This window comes from Macrobrachium rosenbergii, chromosome 48 (assembly GCF_040412425.1).
Source record: "Macrobrachium rosenbergii isolate ZJJX-2024 chromosome 48, ASM4041242v1, whole genome shotgun sequence".
Lineage (NCBI taxonomy): Eukaryota > Metazoa > Arthropoda > Malacostraca > Decapoda > Palaemonidae > Macrobrachium > Macrobrachium rosenbergii.
Genome location: NC_089788.1, coordinates 68133534 through 68147719, shown reverse-complemented (window position 1 = coordinate 68147719; position 14186 = coordinate 68133534).

The following is a 14186-nucleotide window of genomic DNA, read 5'->3' as shown; positions in this document are numbered from 1 at the left end:
CGCGGAATAATTACGAAGGATGTGAAAGCAACGAATTATATCGGAAAAGAATTCTTTTCAAGAGGCAAAATAAAGTAAAATAATAACAACATGCAGGAATTCTCTTAGCTCTCTCCTTTAGACGACGCGATTAATTTCTTTCATGTTTGGCAAATTTCCTTCCTGCTTTCCCCATCTGTATTTCATACAAAACCTATACATTTGTAAATTTATTTAAGAGGGCTTTACATTTCTAAGTCTCTTATAAAAGTCCTTTCTTTTATTGGTCTTTTATAAAACTTTCCCTCTACCAATATACAATGACATTTATCATACGTCTATATTTTCTGGAAGATATCGTACATCTCTTCAACTTATTGCTCCCATTTTTCCGTCTTTAATATTTTCGCAAAAAAGGCGCTTTACTTTGTAAATTTTACATACAATTATAACCCTTTTTTATCTATAATCTACTTTTTAGAAACTATCTTTTTTATCTCACAGAAAATTTCCATTTAATCTGCTTTAGAAACTATCATTACAAAGACAAATCTGTTTTAAACAATCATCACTAGAAAATCATTTGTTTTTCTTTTTCGTTCTTTGTTGCAGACTTACTATATTGAATTAAATTTGTAGGCGTTTCTTTTTTATACATCATCAGCAAAGACAAATCTGTTTTAGGAATACTTTTGAATGTCTGTTTCGCTTAAGCAAAGTTGTTTCCAAGACTCATTTAATCCTCTCCCCCCCCATCATCTTTGTCTGAAGCTCTCCAGTACAATTACTTTCAGTTCTCCCACTTCATCTTTCTCTCGTGTAAACTTTCATTTTAACAATTTCCTCTGAAATCCATCTTGCTCAATTGTTCTTTGAAGTATCCTTCTATAATTCCTAGTAAGTTTTACCTTATTCCAATTCCTCCAATAGCCCATTGTTATTCATTTTATTGTATGGTACTTCTTTCTTTCAAACATCTCTTAAAGAGTGTTCCCCATTTTCCATCTTCACTTGAGGCTTTTTTCTGTGTAATTTCCTCCGCAGGGAGGTAGTGCCATCAGTGCACCTCACGGGGTGCACTGTAGGCATTACTAAAGGTTCTCTGCAGCGTCCCTTCGACCCCTAGTTGCAACCCCTTTCATTTCTTTTACTTTACATTCATTTACATCATCTTTCTTCCATCTTGCAATCCACCTTCTCCTAATAATTATTTCATAATGCAACTGCAAGGTTTTACTTCTGTTACACCTTTCAGGCTTACCTGCTCTCATTTTCATTTCCACCACTGAATGACTTTATACTCGTAGGTCCCAGTGCTTGGCCTTTGGCCTAAACTCTATATTCCATTCTGTGTAATTTCCTCATTAATCTGCTAATAGTTGCTATCATGAGTCCAACTCTATAATCAGTTCCTCGCTGGGTGAGCGGGTTCCGTTCTCAGCTACCACTCTGTTGGTCGCGAGTTCGAATCTCCGACCGGCCAGTGAAGAACAAGAGGAATTTGTTTCTGGTGATAGAAATTCATTTCTCGCTATAATGTGGTTCGGATTCCACAATAAGCTGTAGGTCCCGTTGCTAGGTAACCAATTGGTTCTTAGCCACGTAAAAATAAATCTAATCCTTCGGGCCAGCCCTAGGAGAGCTGTTAATCAGCTCAGTGGTCTGGTTAAACTAAGGTATACTTTAACTCTATAATCGTTTATTTTCCTGTTTTCCCGTCATCGCTAAAAGTTAGTGATTAGCGTCTGTCTTTCGCTCTCACGATTCATTAAAAGCCTTTTTGCAATTTCTCTCTTCAGTTAAATGTAGCCTTTCCGTTTCCCACCTTCACTAAAACGCTTTTCTTCCTGAAAATATAAAAAAAAAAAACTTACGCAAATCTATTTACATAAAAGCCATTTGGTTTCATCAGTTTCTATAAAAACTACACTCCCATAATACCCCTTCTATCTGTTAACCTGTAGAAAAAGAAATTCCCCCATTAACATCTTCCCTGAAACCTCTATTCTTTATTCGTCTTTCCTCTAAACCTTTTAGCCATTTCCGCAGTTCGAGATGGCATCTGTTATTCATTTTTCCGTGATTAATATTCCGAAGTAATGTTCCATTGACAATAAGCAACAAACACTCGGGAAATAAATAAAAAAAGATCGTTATCTGCGAACCACTGCCATCGATCCCCCACACACGCGAGGGCTTGCGTCATAATTACTTTTAATTACATGTCAGAGAAGTGCGTCATAATTACGTTTTGATATACATAAAACGTAAGTCGAGTCTTATTAGATTTTCACATTGCTGATTCAATTATGGCAGCTGCATTTATTAATTTACGGACTGGTAATAATAGTCCAATCCTTTTACGCAATAAAGATCACCTTTAAAGAGTAATGTGCATTGTAAATTAATATTAATTGTCCTCTGTTCCAAACGCCGTGGTGGCTATTTGGACTTCCTGTATCACACAAACGTGTGCGCTGGGAAAAATAACTGCAGTTAATGTAAACATATCCATATTATAAAAATAGTCACTATGAATCATTTTAAAATCCAATACGTGATTTAGACGAGGTCCGTATGTATAAATACTTATTATGAATAATGTTAAAATATAATGTAAATGATTCACACGAGCCATCAGTAACTTAGAAATGGATTAACCAGCATGAGTCTTCAAGGTTAAAAAACCTTAATACGGGATGCTAAAATTCCTGTGTGGGTACATATATGGGAAATGGGCATTGTGATTGCCACCTCATGATTCGATGAATAATCACACATAATTAACCAATGACATTTATGCAAAGGGTTCTCACATTCTGAATAAGAACCTTCAAAAACGAGAGATGCAGTTAATAATAATAATAATAATAATAATAATAATATAATAATAATAATAATAATAATAATAATAATAATAATAATAATAATAATAATAATAATAATTGCTGTTTCAGCGGCAATTAATTTGTAGAGAGTCTTCAGTATTCTTCTTTTTATATTCTTTTCGTCTGCAGATAGATGGAATATTCGATTTCCACAGGACATGGAAAGTTACTCTGCTTTTGCAGAAGAGTAATAAAATTAAACAACATCCATTACGCACTAATATAACAAATGTTCGGGTAGATTTTCATTCTCAAATAATACGATATTCGAACCGTAAGCCAACAGCAACTAAATCGATACCCAGAGAGGTCAGGGTTGTAAAAGGAATCGGGGTGGGGGGGGGGGTTCCATCATTTAAAATACCATGGTCTCAACGAGATGGGAGTCCAGGGAAATAAAGAAGTTTTATGACTCTTAATAAAATCTGAGCTGGTATGTGGACTTATCGAAAAAAAAAAGGGGGGAGAGGATGTCTAGGGTTCGATGGGTAGAATACACTATAAGTGTGAAGGATGAAGGGATCTGTGAGGCAGGAACTTTTCCAGGAGTTTGAGTGAAAAGGTGGGAAAGAGATGGAAAGGTGGAACGCAGGAAGAATACATAGAGTGATGCCTCTCCTAACTGATTTCTTAATTTACATTTTTCTAAAACAAGGCCGTTACGTAGAATAATTTATGCAATTTTTCATTGTTTCATATTGTGATACTGTTTCCAGCTTTCATCTTCCCGTCGTCCAGCCCGGGGCAAGCTTTTCCGACCGATGGCCCATATATGACTATGCTTAATGAAAGTGCCTTACATCTGAGGTTCATGGTCGTATTCAATATCCTTAGGGTCACACCTAGCTGTCTTGACCCTCTCTTATAATACCGTATCCTGGGTGCATTCACAGATGATAAAAATATCGACAAGAAAACGGTTGTGTACTTTCGCATTTTAGAACTAAGGTCTACACTTAAAATCAACTAATCGTTTTTCTTAACTTCAAAATCCTTTTCAGAAAACCATTTAAAAAATACCAGGCGCAGTCTATGCAAAGATGATACATATACGTAAAGTAGGTAATATAGTGATTGCCTGAAAAGCAAGTAACAAATACGCCGAAGTTTCTTCGGCGCAATCGAGTTTTCTGTACAGCGTATAATGCTGTATGTAACTCTCAGCCACGGCCCATGAAATTCTCAGCCGCGACCCATGAAACTTTCAGCCACGGCCCGGTTGAGGCATATGTTGTTGGCACCTATAGTGGTGCCAGACGCATGATCATGGCTAACTCTAACCTTAGACAAAATAAAAACTACTGAGGCTAGAGGGCTGCAATTTGGTATGTTTGATGATTGGAGGGTGGATGATCAAGTTAGTAATTTGCAGTCCTCTGGCCTCAGTAGTTCTTAAGATCTGAAAGCGGAAAGAAAAAGTGCGGACGGACAGACAAATAGCCATCTCAATAGTTTCCTTTTAAAGAAAACTAAAAATCTATCCTTACCACTACAAAGTAAACCAATTCATTACAGAAGATTTAATAAAAGGGGAAAATATTTGACAGTTCAACATTTTCAACAGTCCATTTGAAAAAAACCAGAACAAAATTAACAGTAAGAGTTCATCTGCTTCATATCTGAATAAATTTCAGTAATCTTTAGTTGGACAAGTTAAGTAAAATTTGCCTTCCAGAAAGGAAAATAAATATAATCAAAGATGAAAAATAGGAATTTATTATTATAATTTGTTATTATTACAACAAATTAAATAAATTTTTATTTATTGGATGTTGTTGTCTTCTCTCTCTTTCTCTTCTCTCTCTCTCTCTCTCTCTCTCTCTCTCATATTAATATATATATATATATATATATATATATATATATATATATATATATATATATATATATATATATATATATATATATATATACAGTATATATATATATATATTATTAATATGAGAGAGAGAGAGAGAGAGAGAGAGAGAGAGAGAGAGAGAGAGAGAGAGAGAGAGAGAGAGAGAGAGAGAGAGAGAGAGAGCTAACCTTTTAGGCCCCCGCTGTAGATGATCCCCCGCAAGGCCTCTTTGATGGAGTAGTCGCCGAAAGCCCTACTTGCCTGCCGAGCACAGAGGGGAAATTGAAGATATGTGTCATGGATATTCTCGCAGGATAGAGAGGAGGGTCGAGGAGGGAGAAAAAAAATATAAAGTATAAAAAAATATATAAGGGGGGTCTGAGCTCCTTTTATCTCCACGATAAATTGTTGCTGTTATGTAAGCTGGGGGCAGACGTTCGCACATGCATACACACACTCTCTCTCTCTCTCTTTCCCTACAGTCACTGCCACATCCGTACTCTAAAAGCTGAGTCGTTGATGAACCCCTATACAGAAAGCTTCCACTACAGCACCCACTTCATACACCAACAGTAAGGATCATCGGTAGTACGTCGAACACAACTGCATACTGCACCAACCGCCTCTATCTTGCAGGAACTCTTGTGCCTTCTTAGATATTCTTCTTCTTCTTTTAACATGCATTTTTTCCCATTTGTATGAGGGTAAGCACGATGCCTTCTTGGATATTAATGGCCTTTTTCACACTATACCCAACCCTTGACAAGTCTATCTCTCCTCTTCCCTCTTAATAAAATAAAAATATGGGAGGCATTCCCTCAAGGACCCTAAATGCTCATAATAAGAGCAGAGGTAATTCCTTTTGTTAAGAAATGGCTTCAAGCAATGAATAGTGTTATCTCATAACTGCATTAAACTTGTCCATATTCAAAAGATTTTAAGATAATTAAAACAACAACTACAGGAAAGGAGAGGACATAAGATTACTGATGAAAATGAACACTCAAATCCAACATTTTTTTTTTTTGGCAAAGTTCACAGATGTTGATCTGAATAAGGCACAGTGATTAATAAACTGAAAATGTTTATTCCCACAAAAAAATTCTTGTCTTTGTATCAAAATGGTGTACCAAAAAACATTCATAAACCATCTCCCCAGTTTATACATCAGTGCTCTAATTAGGTATCACTGCCGGAAAAACAACGTTTAATATATTTAAACACGGTGGCAAAGCGGTTCTTACTTGTCTCATAACTCAGTTTACCCTGCCTGGTCTGATAAATTTTCATTCCAGAGTCCTGGGAGGAGAAACAGTTTTACACCCTTTCATGAGAAATTAATTAATTATGTATTAAATATTAAATATTCATACTGATCTACGAGGTATAATTGTTCTGTGTTCTTACTAAGAATAATGTTCACAAAAATTACTAAAAAAAATATGTCACTACTCTGCTGCCAGTTGAATATCACACACACACACACAGAGAGAGAGAGAGAGAGAGAGAGAGAGAGAGAGAGAGAGAGAGAGAGCAATTATCAGAAACTGAGAGAGAGAGAGAGAGAGAGAGAGAGAGAGAGAGAGAGAGAGAGAGAGAGATTCAAAACAGGGTTCATCCTCTCCACATTTAATCGTCGAACAATGCCCATCAAATTCATCTTTAAAATCCTGGCTCCATCCAAACTCCTCCGAAAAGTTTCCTGAAAAATAACTCATTGGAGAGATCATTTCCCCCTCTTCCTTTAGCTCTGCCCACACCCCTCAACATCCCCCCCCCCTCCGCCCGCCTAACTTCCTAAACCTCCTTTAGACAGGGGCCTCGCCCTCCGTCTTTAAGAATCCTCCGGGTTCCCTTTGCAAAGGCATAATACTCCTGTTCTGATATTGGAACTGACGTGTCTTTATTCAGTGCACCGTACTTCTTGGTTTTAACAACCGCTTGCTCTTAGATTCTAATTCATACATTTAATTATTGAAGTGTTGCTCGTGTATACAAATGAAAGTTTTTAAGTATTTATGCTCTTTATATCAGAGTCATTTCAACTTATACAAGTTTGCACGTGAGATTAAACATTCCGTTCGTTTCAGCTCTGCCATCTTCCGTGCCTGAATCCCGTCCCAATTAACTCTGGGACCTGCCCACTATGGTGGAATCCAATCCTTGGCCAATCAACGGGGATTATATGAAACGGCCCTAATAAGCATCTTTCCCCCTCCTGAATTGAGTGAGGTTACCAAATCCTAGATTCAATAAGCATCTTTCCCCCCTCCTGAATTCAGTGAGGTTACCAAATCATAGATTCAATAAACACTATAAAGACTTCTTACAATTGCGCAGAGGTTGAAGGATATGACAGAAAGCATATTACCAAATACTGTGATTATTATATTTATGATGATTTAGCACCAAGAATCCTACTACATAAAAATTTTTATTATTAAATCGATAATTCATCTCTGATTTTCCACCTCGTTTGCTCCTTTCATTATTAGTTTCCATCGAAGTCGACGGTACTGGAAACTGAATGCCGTCTCTTGCACACGACTTTACAAACCAAAAAGATGAAGGAAAAAGTCGAACTTTTGACATAAAGTTCAGGGAAATCAAGGAATACACAGCAAGATTTAAGTAAAGTCTCTCTTATCGCCAAGAACCACACCAACCACTTCCTCCGACGAGATATTTCAAGCACATTCATCGGCAAGTGACATTTCCATTTCTTAAGCCCACTTCATTTTGCCTTTTGGAAATAAACCTTACTGGCTGGTTAGCATACAGCTCTTTGCCACGAAAAACTAGCACACTTGCCCTGACTATGACACTTAACCGAATGAGGCATCCACCGATTCCTAAATATATCCCTTCTCTGCCTGAGTGAGACCATCCTTTTTGCCCGATTGCATTCTCGTTTCAACTGTCAGGCACAAATACCTACTGCATCCTGTGGCGATAACCTAAGCTACCAGGCTGAATTATTCATTTCTGGCAACTTCATACGGCATTAAACTGCCACACTCATTTCTGTTACAAGTGTGTCTCCCTTCATCTACTTAATGCATGTAAACCCCATCACCTAACAGTCTCTACAAGCCTGGCTAACACAGCTATTTTTTGTATGTTTTGACTAAGATGCATCCCACCACTTTCATTCAAAAATCCTTCTTAAACAGTAACTAAATTTTCTTTTATCCAGACTCAGAATATTATCGCCTGTTAATAAAATTTAAATCAAAATAACAAGTAATGATCCTAAACTTTAACAGCAACCCTGTTGCTCCCTGAAGTAATTTCTTTTAGGGAATTTTTTTTTTTTTTGGGGGGGAGGGATTTTCTTACAAACACCCCTTTCAACTACGAAAATATGGATACAGAAGAAAGCGAGATACTGCACGTTGACAGAGAATATATATATATATCAATTTAATAACATAATTTTGTAAGCAAACACAGATATATATATATATATATATATATATATATATATATATATATATATATATATATATATATATATATATATATATATATGACTATTTATCACATCACCGTGATTCATATACAATCAGAAAGCTATATATCAATTCCTCTTCTATAAATAATATATTTTCATATATATATAATAATTTTTGTTGATAATAACAGGATCTCAAATTCAAACTGGTATAAGATGGTACATCTCCCATCAACTAACCCGTCGAACTGGCGTTTTGCGTTTATTCAAAAATTGTTAAAGCCATAATATGACTATTTATCACATCACCGTGATTCAATACATTCATATTCATTGGTGATGTGATAAATGAAATAATATGGCTAAAAACCACCACACGGTCAACATGGCAGAGGTGGGTGGATATCGTCAAACGCAAAACACCCTGACAATGACGGAGCTGTTTATTCACTTATACCTCTCTGTGAATTTCGTTAGTGCGTCACTGTAGTCCTGATTCCCGTCCGTCGCTGGTTGAATAAACATCAACAAAAATCCAACATATATATGAAAATATATTATTTCAGAGTTTGAATGACGTTTGTAGCTTTCTGATTGTATATATATATATATATATATATATATATATATATATATATATATATATATATATATATATATATATATATATATTACTAACAATCTCATTCAAACTGGATGGTATCTAGTGTTTATTCCAAAAATTTTTAATACAGTCCTCATTGTACACATTGTCAAGTTGACAATGAGGACTGTTTGTCCTAGTGTGTAAACATCTCCACTAGATACCATCCAGTGTTTTTAGTAACACAATCACACAAACAATTGCATGTGATAAAGTTTAATATATATATATGTTTGTGTGTGTATGTGTGCATTGTGTCTGTGTTTTATACATATATATATGTGTATATATATATATATATATATATATATATATATATATATATATATATATATATATATATATACATACATACATACATACATAGCCCGGCACCATAATTTCCAAAATCAATAACACTATACGCAACGACTGATATAGAACACAGATTCTTAGCAGTCAGCTTCCAGTCATTCCGGCTCACCTTAACAAAGTATTATTATATCACATGAATTCCACCTAAGCTGTACATAATTTACATCTATACATTCCAATATAATGATCAGAAATCAAGTAATGTAATAACCAATAAGATGAGTTCTTTGTAAGCGCATCCATTACAGCTTAATGCGTAATTCCTGTCATGTAATTATGCAGGATCGTCATTATGACGTTAAATGTATTGTGTGATAGATACTTCAGATCAAAAATGCATGATGAAAATGGCTTTCTCATACTGACCAAATATTACAATGAAACTGTCAAGTCGCTATTTCATACACGTACTGAAAGGTACACACACACACACACACACACACACACACACACACACACATAATATATATATATATGGATATATATATATATATATATATATATATATATATATATATATATATATATATATATATATATATATACATATACATATATATACATATATATATATATATGTATTTATATATATATACATATATATAATATTTATATATGAAATATACACACATATATATAATTATATATATAATATATATATATATATATATATATATATATAATATATATAATATTTACTATAAATTATACCTACTTACTTACATACATACATACATACATACATACAGACACATACGTATATAAACTTACATATGTGTATATGTGTATGTATATATATATATATATATATATATATATATATATATATATATATATATATATATATATATATATATATATATACATATATATATATATATATATATTATATATATATATATATATATATATATATAATAACAGATACATTAAATTCTACAACCCTACCTACCTACCTACCTACAACCATACATACATACATACACACAAACACAGGAGTGAGTACACGCCATGCACCTCACAAACGCGAAGTACACTTGACGTCACACTAGCGTCACAGCAGACGCAAGATAAGGCAGCCTAAAATGCCATAAGCGAATAATCACTTCTGCCTAGCAAGTGCAGCAGGATTTTGCCTTAAACATGATGTCCTTACAAAATCCTAATATTCTAAATGTGATTCTGCAGAAGATACACAGGCGTCTGGCCGTAGAAATCACAGGAGACGCTACTTTTCCTGCCACTTGTACTGGAACGCTCGAGTAACCTCACGGACTGCAATGTCTTGGTTTGTATGGCATCTAAATTCTGCGTTTCAAGGGTTAGGTGATTCAAAGAGAAATAACCAAATAAAAGAATAGGAATGGAATTTGAATTTAGGATTTTAAAAAGCTACAACAAACAACGGCAAGACATCTAATACAATTTCATTTTCAGTATTGCTCCCTAGAGACAAGACTCATGAATTGTTTTTCTCATCATCATCGCCAATAATTCCTAATCCGCTTAGCCTTCAAGTGCATATTTATTCCTTTTTTCTCTGCTATTTCTGACTACCGCGCCTACATAGACACAAAAGCGATATCTTAAGACTTCAAATTAAAACATTCGCCTCTTTGTAAGACGCTACTGTATCTTCAACTCAAAACACAAAATCAGAACTGTAAAATTTCTCAATCACTTCTACACAGAATCGTTATGAATAATATTTAACACATATGGTATAAACAAAAATACTTAAACAATGATTCTAATATTTTCTGTCTGGAGTCATAGTACCTTAAAAATATTTTGCTAAACATTATTCTATACGAGCAAGATTAAAATTATATTTCAAGAAAATATGACGTACGAGAGAGAGAGAGAGAGAGAGAGAGAGAGAGAGAGAGAGAGAGAGAGAGAGAGAGAGAGAGAGAGAGAATAACGAAATTCAGTCAATATAAAATCCCTGCGAGCCTCTTTCTCTTCTTTACATTAGCTTTCTTTCTTGCTTTCGCAGATCCTATTTCGGCCCCGACGAAAAAGAGAGAGAGAAATTCCACACCCTATTTTTTTCTCTCACTGCAGTTACACTTCCTCTCTCTCTCTCTCTCTCTCTCTCTCTCTCTCTCTCTCTCTCTCTCTCTCTCACACGACTCCTTGGGTTCCATTCTAAATGTTTGAGTTCCAGGTCACCTTTCACTTTGGCTGAGTGGGGAGCGCAATTGCTTGCACTGGACTCCAGTTCCAAAGAAATCAATTTACGCCCCGGTACTTAACCTAGTTTCAATGGGTACTGCAGCCGGGCTCTAAAAAGGCTAATTTTCCTGATCATCGACCCAGGAACACTGAAAAAGAATAATATTTATGGTGCCAGTGTTTTTTTCTACTGACAACTGAGAGGCAGAGAGTAAAACTTGCAAAAATTGTAGGTTGACAATTTGTTTGGAAGCAGTGATTACTCTTATGTAATTCAACTTGCACTGTGGGGAGAACTGTTGATGGTGTCACTATAACACTTCGGTATGCTAATTACTAAATTTCTATTCAATGATGTGTCATATGTGTTTACACATTTAGGATGAAGTGGTGACCAGAAATTCAAATCACAATTTAGATGAGTAAATCTTGTCAAGACAGTTTTGGATGGTCAGTTGCACAATGCATAGAAACCATAAAGTAATATACATACATACGTACATACACATATATATACATATATATATATATATATATATACTGTATATATATATAATATATATATATATATACTGTATATATATATATATATACATATACATATATACATATATATATATATATATATATATATGCATAGTGTAACTGACCATACAAAGAAATGTCTTAACTAGATTTACTCGTCTAAATTGTGATTTGAAGTTCTTTTTCTGATTGCCACGCCATCTGATATTTTAAAATTCAAGAATAATGAGAGATTAAAAAATTTCTATTAGTAGCTAAAACGTTTACTTAACAGAATACATCACATATCTAAAGAAAAGAGACTCAAAATAATTCTAAGACAAACGGAAGCAATAAGGACAGATTATTCACAAAGGAATGAACAGAGAGGATTAAATAATTTGAATCTTTCAAATATTCAAGTATAATGATATCCCAGTACACGTACCCTTGAGCTGGAATCTATTGAAAGACTCAAAGAGGCAAATCAAACATGGGACAAGCAGAATAAGATTTGGAAATCAAATAGACTGAATTGCATACGATAATGAGATTACACATAAAAGCCCAGTACGATCTGCATTGCTATACGGACATGATTTAAGCTATGGAATAGAATAGAATGTGGAATTTGGGTCAAAGGCGCCAAGCGCTGGGACCTAAGAGGTCATTTACCGCTGAAAGGGACACTGACAATAAGAAGGTTTGGAAGGTGTAACAGGGGGAAAACCTCGCAGTTGCTCTATGAAACAATTGTTAGAGAAGGTGGAGAGTCAAGATGGAGGAAAGAAAATATGAACGGATGTGCAGTAAAAGGAACGAAAGAGGTTGCACCTTGGGGTTTCGAAGGGACGCTGCAAAGAACCTTCAGTAATGCCTACAGTGCACCTCATCCCCCTACGGGAAGAAACAATCCCTTAACGGAAATGAAAGAAGTTCCGTATATTAGATAAAATAATGAAGAGGAGAAATGGAGATGGCTTGGGCATGTCCTTCGCACAACCAGTGGGAGAACAGTATATGAAGGTATTAGCTGGGCTCCTGTGGGGACTGGAAGAGCTGGAAGACCCAGAACTACTTTGATGAGAATTATGAGAACGGAGGCTGGAGGAAAGTGGAAATTCGTGGAAGACAAAGCACAGGAGAGACAAGAGAGAAGGAATTGAACAAATTCTCTTTGCGTCACGCGTCGATGATGATGATAATGATTATAAGTAATCAAAACAGCAATTCCATTTGAAATGATTTGCGACGATGACATTCAAAATAAAGAAACATACAGATGAGTCATCCCATTACAGATATTCCCATTTAAAACAAGTAAATATTGCGCCGAAGTTTCTCCGGCGCAGTCGAGTTTCCTGTACAGCCGCTACAGCGTATAACCAAGGCCACCGAAAATAGTTCAATCTTTCGGTTATCTCGGTATAATGATGTATGAGCCGCGACCCATGAAACTCTAACCACGGCCCGGTGGTGGCCTATCCTATGTCGTTGCCAGAAGCACGATTATGGCTACCTTTAACCTTAAATAAAATACAAATTGCAGAAGCTAGAGGGCTGCAATTTGGTATGCTTGATGATTGGAGGGTGGATGATCAACATACCAATTTGCAGCCCTCTAGCCTCAGTAGTTTTTAAGATCTAATGGCGGACAGAAAAAGTGCGGACAGAAAAATGTGAGGACAGAATAAAGTGCGGGCGGACAGACAAAGCCGGCACATAAGTTTTCTTTTACAGAAAGCTGAAAAATGGCTGAGAAGTAATCCTTGAAAGCTCACCAGGTGCCATTCATCAAACTCAAGCTAATTAAAATTCTAATTAAAACAACATGCTCATGAGTCCTAATTAATTCATAAAAATAACATCAATTTTCGACGTTGGAAAAAAAAACTTTTACTCTGCGACTTGTTCCCGAAATGGCTTCAGCGATATTAACAGATATATCCAAAATCCGACGGGAAATTGTATTTCCATAATTGAAACAAAATTCCAACCGAAATAAATATGGACTAGTGTATATCAAATTACTCATATACTTGTGCTCATTTTTACTGTTAAAAAGTCAATTTTTAACGATGTATCCCTAACATTTTACACACACACACATACATACATACATACATATAATATATATATATATATATATATATATATATATATATATATATATATATATATATATATATATATATAATGACAATAAGTACCTAATTTCAAGAGGGAAAACAACTGCTGAAACGTCAATGAACCCTGAGTGCAGAAAAGTTCTCCAACATATAGCAGCTTCATACACATACGGAAGGCGATTCATCCACCAATTATTTCTTTCATAAGTTATGCACT